An 8,303-nucleotide genomic window follows, 5' to 3' on the forward strand; every position below is an offset into this window, starting at 1 on the left:
GTATAATTTTAGGCAGTATTATTGAAAACTTTTGCTCACGGAGTAGCTTATACACGATCATGGTCTCGGCTGAGCCATTTTTGTCTATTGGTTACCATGACGATCCGGACGTACAGAGACGTTGCTCACGTCTTCCACGTCACGCGGAGGTGATTACTAATGGGGTCAGAGACATTGACTCTGATTCACACACCTTTGGTGGCGTTCAAGACGGCAGCAGAACGTTTGAAGGTATAATTTCCCTGGTCTCGATTCTAATTTGGACTGCGAGCATGGGGTTTGAACATATTGGTAGACTAATGCTTGTTGTTCTTTTCCGTTTTGCTCAACACATCTCGGAGGCAGCCTATGCGCGCCCGGTTTTTCTATTTGGTTTCCCGAACTTTAACTGTGCTGGGAGTAATACCGCGCACGTTTTAGGTAAGGGGAGCACAACATTTTAATTAAGGCTAAGTCATGTGTGTAGACCTTCAACTTGGTAATGATGGTCTATCCTCCCTTTTTGCTCTCCCCCTTTTTTAGAATTAAAGAGCCAGATTCATACTTTATGTTGGAGTAAGGATTTACCCAAGATGGTTTTATAGGAGTGCAGAGGGTGTGGAAATACAGACATCTAAGGAGGTATGTTTTGGGTGTCGAACAATTGACTTTAGGTACATAAGTCAATTTGTAATGCGACCAAAGGCCGTGTGTATAATGGTTACATGTTGATTCTTCTACAGACAGTGAGTGTCACTGTGTTCAAAATGGAGAAGGATGGCCTTAAGGTGCCCTTGTTCTGAGACTTGGATCTTTGATGTAACACATAAGGAGGTGAGTTTAGTGCACTCTCCTTACGTCGCTCACTTAGCCAAGGAGTATGAGATACCTGATTAATTAAGGGTACTGTGTTTATTACTATTTTTGATACTTAAGGTCAGTGAAGGTGGAGTTCGCTTATGAGAATCCGCATTTGATTTATTGGAAACTCGAGGCGCTACATCCATTTATAACGGTGAGCATTGAACTTGTAGTTCAACATAGAAGAGAGTTCTCCCCGAGTAATAGGAATCCCAATTCTAATATAGATATATTTTGATTTCTTTGTATAGGTTGCACACACTTTTTGTTCAGTCCTGATGAAGACCCCAGATTGACATACCAAGTTTTTGCGAGATGAGGGGTCGAAACGTCGACTTGTTTGATATATTAGACATCTCAGTCAGTGTCAAACAAAAGACTGCACAATTCAACTGTGATATTTTGACACATGACTACTAATTAGGATAGGACATGATATGAATTAGTCAATTTTATATGTGATGATTATTATTTGTGTGTATTATAATGTGATGTGATTTGTATATTTATGTAATTTTTTCAACACTGTAAATGTTTGTATTATGATGTAATTTATATATGTAATCACTTATATATTATATATGTTATTTTTGTATGTGTGTGTATACAATATATCTTTAATACAAATAATGTTTGATTATTAGTAATATTTGGGAGAATTTTTCTTAGGAATTGACAATCATTTTTTGGAATTAATATTTTGTGTCACATTGAATGAGTAGCCCACTGTAGGGGGCTAGATTTGATTATTAACACATTCCGTGATAGATAGGTAGCAGAACCATTGTTCGTTTACTGCAGTATTCCCCAGGTTCTGTACATAACTGGGTAACCCCATTGTTACTAATGCCGTTGGTGCTAAGGGCTTGTAAATATACCCCACAGTTTCTAGCGAATAGGAACCCAAGCCAGGTCCTACAGCACTCACAGCACCGTGGCCTGAAGGCTCCTGAGTGAGTACGGAGGGGCAAGTAGTGAATGAGCTGTGACCGCTCTCACTGAGCCCCGCACGCAGGGATGTCAGAGGTGGTGAAGAAAGGGCGGGGCTGCGGGAAAAATATGGGTTTAAACCACTCTCTGTAAATGCATTGTTATCCCACAGGGGACTGTGAGGGGGACCAGGGGCACCGGGACATCATCTGCGGGTTCGTCAGGCTCAGTGAAAATGACCTTGTGTCTGTATGAATGCCTTTACGAGGCAGACTTAGAGAAATATTACCCTTCCTTTGTTGCCAATGGTCTCCAGAGGACTGAGCAGTTGACTGAGATAACTATGAAAGACTACCGACCCTAAATTGGGGGTGAACAACATGGATGACCATAAGCGTCTCTTCCAGCTCATCCAAATTGTCCAGAGCGTGCAGGAAGAAGAGGACGCGGAAGATGGGCAGACTATTGCACATTATGAACCTGGCTGTGTCTACCTGCATGTGTCTTATCACACTTGCACACTGAGTTTCTCTGAATTTTGTCTGTTGTTGTGTGCTCTAGGGTGTACTCTCCGTTGCGGAGTACAAAATATAATCCAAGTTGCGTGCCCCTTGATTGGGTGACGTCCCCTAGTCACTACTTTATCCCAAAAGGGTTGTAAAAGTTATTATTATTATTATTATTATTAGGGAAATTTATAGAGCGCCTGGTTACACGCACCGGCGTGTCCCCGCACTATGGTAAGTGGGGTAAGCAGTCCAAGCAGCCATCACAGCCGCCTACCTTCCAAATAGATGAGTCTTGAGTTTCCTCCAAAAAATGGATTCCGAGGGCTCCAAACGTAGATCTGATGGCAGATCATTCCACTGCTTAGCAGCCAAATATCTGATAGACCTGCCCCCCATACGGGCTTTCTTTATTTTAGGGATTTTCAGTAGCCCTGTACAGGAGGAGCGCAGGTTCCTTGTAGGCTCATACCGGGTAACCAGACTCTGTAGCGGAACTGGGGCTTTACCGCCCAGGATGCGGTGACACATAGAAAGAGCCTTGAACTCCACCCTGCGCCTGACAGGAAGCCAGTGCAGGGTCTGGAGTGCTGCCTTTGAGTATGATCTCCTGGGGAGCCTCAGAATTAGACGAGCAGCTGCATTTTGCAGCACTTGGAGGCGGTTGAAGGTCCTACCCGTGGCCCCCAGATACAGCAAATTGCTGTAATCTAGATGCGAGGTGACGAGGGCATGCACCAGCGTCCGGCGAGCAGTAATGGGCAGAAGATCCAAGACCTTCTTCAGAGTTTTTAAAACTCCGAAGCACGCCCCCACCACCCGGCCAATCTGGGAGCCAAAGGCAAGGTCAGCATCCAACCATACCCCAAGATTCTTTACTTCCTGGCGGGGAACAGGTGTTTCTCCTAGACAAGGTGGCCACCACACCGACGTCCGACGACCATACAGATGGCCCTCCCCCCACCACGAGTACCTCGGTCTTGCTACCATTGAGTTTCAAACAGTTGGCGGACATCCAGGTCGCCAGTTCTTGCATGCAAGCTCTGAAATTGTCCGCCGCAAGACTTGGTATACGTGAGAGGGATATGACCAGCTGCGTGTCGTCAGCATAGGACACGAGGCGCAAGCCAAAGCTTTCAACTATAGCCGCCAGCGGGGAGACATACAGATTGAACAAAGTTGGGCTCAGGGACGAGCCCTGCGGCACGCCCTGGCCCGAACTGATCTCCCTAGAGTAACATTCTCCCAGGCGGACTTGAAAGCATCTCCCTGTCAGGAAAGACCGGATCCATCTAAGCGCAGCTCCTGATACCCCTCCAACTTGCAGACACTGTAGCAAGATGGAGTGAGCTACAGTGTCAAATGCTGCGCTTAGGTCCAGGAGGATCAGGGCCATAGTCTGGCCCTCATCCACCCCCTGCCGTATGGACTCTACAGCCATAAGTAATGCTGACTCCGTCGAGTGCCGTGGACGGAAGCCAAACTGGGAGTCATGAAGCAGGGAAGCCTCTTCCACAAAGTCCATCAGGTGAAGGTTCACAGTTTTCTCAGCAACCTTCACCATATATGGCAGGAGAGAAATGGGTCAAAGATTGTCTAACCTGCCATAGCTGATATTGGTCTTCTTTTGGAGAGGAAGGACCACCGCCCGTTTCCAAGCATCTGGAACAGTGTGGGTCCCAAAAGAGATGTCCAGAAGATGACGAATATATGTCTCCAATACATGCAGACTGCCCATCAAGCGTCTGGGCGTAGTAGGGTCCCTAGGGGAGCCTGACTTTATTGATCCGCAGATCTGGATGAGTTTCTCAGTAGGCGGAGTGGCGAATGTAGTTAGCACCCATTGTTCTCCCCTTACCCCTAGCACCTCTTCAATCTCGGGGCCTGTGATATCTTGGCTTGGAAAGGCCGAGTAGATAGGTGCAACCTTATTGGCGAAAAACTCCGCTATTCGGTTACAGCTATCCACTGTGCAGAATTCTTCTGGGACTGCCGCAGGCTTCCCAACCGAGAGTGATTTATAAATCAAAAACAGTTCCTTCATGGAGTTTTCTGCTTCCCTAATCCTGGTGTCATAGTACACCTTTTTAACCTTCCTGATTAATCTATGGTAGGTGCGCCTACTTGCAACATAGTCAATTTTTGCTTGGGTGGCGAAGGCTGACCTCCACTGCCTTTCTGCGCGTTTGCACACGACCTTGGCTACCCGCACCTCTTCATTGTACCAAGGTGCCGTTCTCTGGGCACGTCCACCCGTTCTAAGCATGGCAAGCGGAGCAACCTGGTCCAAGGCCTCCATGATGCGCTGGTCCAGATTGTTGTTGGCTTTCTCCACATCCTCCCCCCCTGGACTGCCCTCTACCATAAGTGCCTCATTAAACCTAGCTTGGGAGAAGTTAGCCCATCTCCGACTCGGGTGATTTAGTGCTACCTGCTCCGGTAACCTGGCTCCCAGAATGTGTATCAGAAAGGGCACCACGGAATGGATACGGGGGTCAGGGCCTCCACCTGTCCCCAATTGGCAAAAATGGGGTCCAGTAGGTGGCCCCACAGATGGGTGGGATGTTTAACTATCTGCTCGAACTGAAGTGCACTCATTTCTTTACACAAGTCCCCGGCCGGCTTGTCCACAGGATCATCCAGGTGTAGGTTGAGATCACTGTCCACTTACCACCAAAAGTTCTTCAACATAAAGCTAAAAAATTAGTAATAATGTTCAATATCCAAATGTTCTGTATTCAAAGTTCCTTTATTCCTTTGATTCATTCAATATAACCCTTATTTTCTTGTTATATCCATTCAATCCAAATCATGATTATGGCATCCAGCCTTATACCCAGGGCATTATCCAATGCATATCGGCTATGCAATAGCCTTCATCAGGGAACTGGGTTCTATAAATCAAACAATATGTAATGCATGAGGATTCATGGGAAAATACACATGGAAGAATTTCATCTATTGTGCCTGTATCAGTGAACCGGGTGCTCATTAGTTATCTTGTTTAAGAGGCGTGAAAAAACGAGCTGTAATCAATGTGGAAAATTAATTAAAGTGAAAAGCATACGATTAAACGTCTGTTGTGCTTCTATCGGTAAACAGGGTGCTCGTTAGTTGCCTAATTCAAGCGGCATAAAAAAACGAGGTAAAATAAAGCAGGGTCAGAGAAGCCGAGGTGAAACATTGAAATCAAGACCATACATTATCTAAACAGATCCGTTGTAATGCACTATGCAAAAAGTTATCAAAAGCAGAGATCAACTATATTAGCAAAATCAGCGCATTATCCTCACCCCACGCGGTAAGCAATAGTAGTTGTCTTAAGGAATTAACGTCTCCATGCAAGCCCATCTAACTCACAAAAAACTCACAAGAGTTACAAAAGCGCGTTTAAACTTACTCAAAAAGAAAAGTATCTGGGCGTTCAATGTTAGCAGGTTCCAAACACTCAGCGTCTTCCGTTAACAGGAACAACGTGTAAGGCGACACTGACTCGCCATGGCTATAAATAATATAAAGGAAGGACTCAACACTAATCCGTGCCCAGCGGCCATCTTAGAATGTGCAAAGCAAGCTTAAAAAACAAAAAAACGAAATAGTGCTGATGGTGTGAAAATTGTGGACAAATGCTCACGATGTGCAACACGTTGAAAATGAATCCCTAAATTGCATCAATCCTATGTAAATGTTACAAGTACATGTATGAAATCTTAAGATGTATTAACAAAAATTATTAATGAAATTATTATGGACACAAAAGGCGAACCATGAGATTTAGCATGCAATGCCATAAGTATCAAGTTAAAAATAATAAAGTCTTTATAGGTAACAGCTATATTCGGTCCGATCATTCATTCCAGTCGGTTTCAAAGTTTCCATTTTATATATCCAAAAATTCTCACGTTGTAGTAAGTTTTTGTTGTTATCCAGACCTTCTCGTTTGGCAACAATTTCCAAAATGGTGTATCTCAGATGGCTTACGTTATGCGAAGCCTCACTGAAATAAGCGGCAGGGACATTTCAACAAGTAGATGACATTCATTGTATCACACGAGGCTGATACCCGTAGTTTGATTTTGTATCCTTTACTGGGATGTGTAATGGCGTTTCCTCTGATGATGCTGTTGCAATGACTGCAATTGTAACAGGGCAATGTCCCATGGAATGTTTCAGTAGGTATGAGCTCCTTGGGTTTAAGCAAGCTTCCCAAATTCTTCGCCCTCTGATAAGCGAACAGAGGCATCTCACAGAAGATGTTGTTAAATTCTGTTTCTTGTGATAGTATCACCCAATGCTTTTTAATAATGTTTTTGAACGCTTTGCTTTTTGTGGAATACTTTGATACAACCACTACCCTTGTGTTTTCCTTCTTTGTGGTTTTTATTAATAGGTCTCCTGCAGCCACAGTAATGCCGGACTGGCCCATGTAGACAACTGAAGTTTGATTCTTTGTTTGGGACCAGTGAATGATTCCGGAATTTTGAAATGATATCAGGACATTCTGAAATGTATGCTCATAAACACAAAGTGGAAACAACTGGGGACATCTTACCAGAGGATTCTCAAATTAGTAACACAGCAAGTCGGGAAAATGGAGCCAGCACATGTCCACAAAACAGAGGGGTCTTCAAAGAAACCTCAACAGATATTTCCACGCTGCTTGGGGGAAACGAGGCACCTGTCATCCAAATAGTGACTCATGTGTCGGGGTAACACAATGGGGTTCCTGATTCTTGCATAAGGGCCAATAACTTTGAGAATAAAGGTCCCTGGGCAGGAAGTGATAAAATAGGAGTTTGTGTCCGGAAGCATCCTCTCTGGGCGAGAGAGGCGCGACGTGGTGAAATGAATGTTGTCACAGTGGAAGACAAAGAAATCGTTTTGATTCATGACAAGAAGGAGGCGGTGGATCTCAAACAATATATTCTGGAGCATGTCTTTCATTTTGATAAAGTCTTTAGCGAGGCACTGACCAATCAGGACGTGTACATGAGGACTGCTTACCCGCTGATACAGCACCTTTTCAATGGCGGACATGCTTCCTGCTTTGCCTATGGACAGACGGGTGCTGGAAAGACGTATACCATGATCAGCACACACCAGAACCCTGGATTGTATGCACTGACTGCAAAAGATATCTTCAGACAATTGGAGATATCACAGCCGAAGAGAAATCTACTTGTTTGGATAAGCTTTTATGAGATTTACTGCGGTCAACTTTATGATGTTCTAAATGGGAGAAAAAGGCTGTTTGCAAGGGAAAATGTAAATCATGTTGTGCAAATCGTGGGATTGCGTGAAGTTCAAGTAGAAAGCGTGGAGCTGCTACTTGAGGTAATCCATAAAGGTAGTCGGGAGCGGAGCTATAGGAGTAAATTCAGATGCATCTCAGTCTCATGCGATAATTAAGATTCAGGCTAAAGATTCTGCACGCAGAATGTTTGGAAGGATGTCTTTCATTGACTTGGCTGGTAATGAGAGAGCAGCTGATGCCAGGGAGTCAAACAAGCAAACTAAGTTGGAAGGAGCAGAAATAAATCAGAGTCTTCTAGCTCTGAAGGAATGTATCCGTGCATTGCATCAAAAACATGCACATACACCTTTCAGACAAAGCAAACTAACTCAGACCTAAAGGGATGACCCAGATGAGCCCCCCTGACTAATCGAGAATGACCCTTGAGGCGCCCCGCCGGACCTGCAAATGGCTGCTGTCTCTCCCACTGATGGATATTACTCACCTGTGCTCATCCCCCCTGAAGACATGTGGACACTAGCCCTGTCCTCATGCTGCACCACTGCATTGTCTACATCCCCTTTGCCTCTGAGTTTTAGAGAATTTTGAAGATGGACTGAGTTTAGCAGCAAAGACTCCACCACCTTGCCTGACCTCAAGATGACCGCTTCAGTTGGTCTCCCCACGACGCCCTACCACTCATGGACAATTGATCTGGCCATCTACCCGATCTTGATTACAGCCCTCACTGACCCTTCATCCTGCTCTCCCTCCAGGGCATTTACTCGTTGATC

General features: G+C 44.8%; 1 pseudogene; it reads left to right on the plus strand.

Moving 5' to 3' along the window:
• Positions 1 to 2,005: 2,005 nt before the first annotated feature.
• Positions 2,006 to 7,908, plus strand: LOC144820366 (kinesin-like protein KIF24; annotated as a pseudogene).
• Positions 7,909 to 8,303: the final 395 nt, after the last annotated feature.

This window comes from Lissotriton helveticus, chromosome 2_1 (assembly GCF_964261635.1).
Source record: "Lissotriton helveticus chromosome 2_1, aLisHel1.1, whole genome shotgun sequence".
NCBI classification, from domain to species: domain Eukaryota; kingdom Metazoa; phylum Chordata; class Amphibia; order Caudata; family Salamandridae; genus Lissotriton; species Lissotriton helveticus.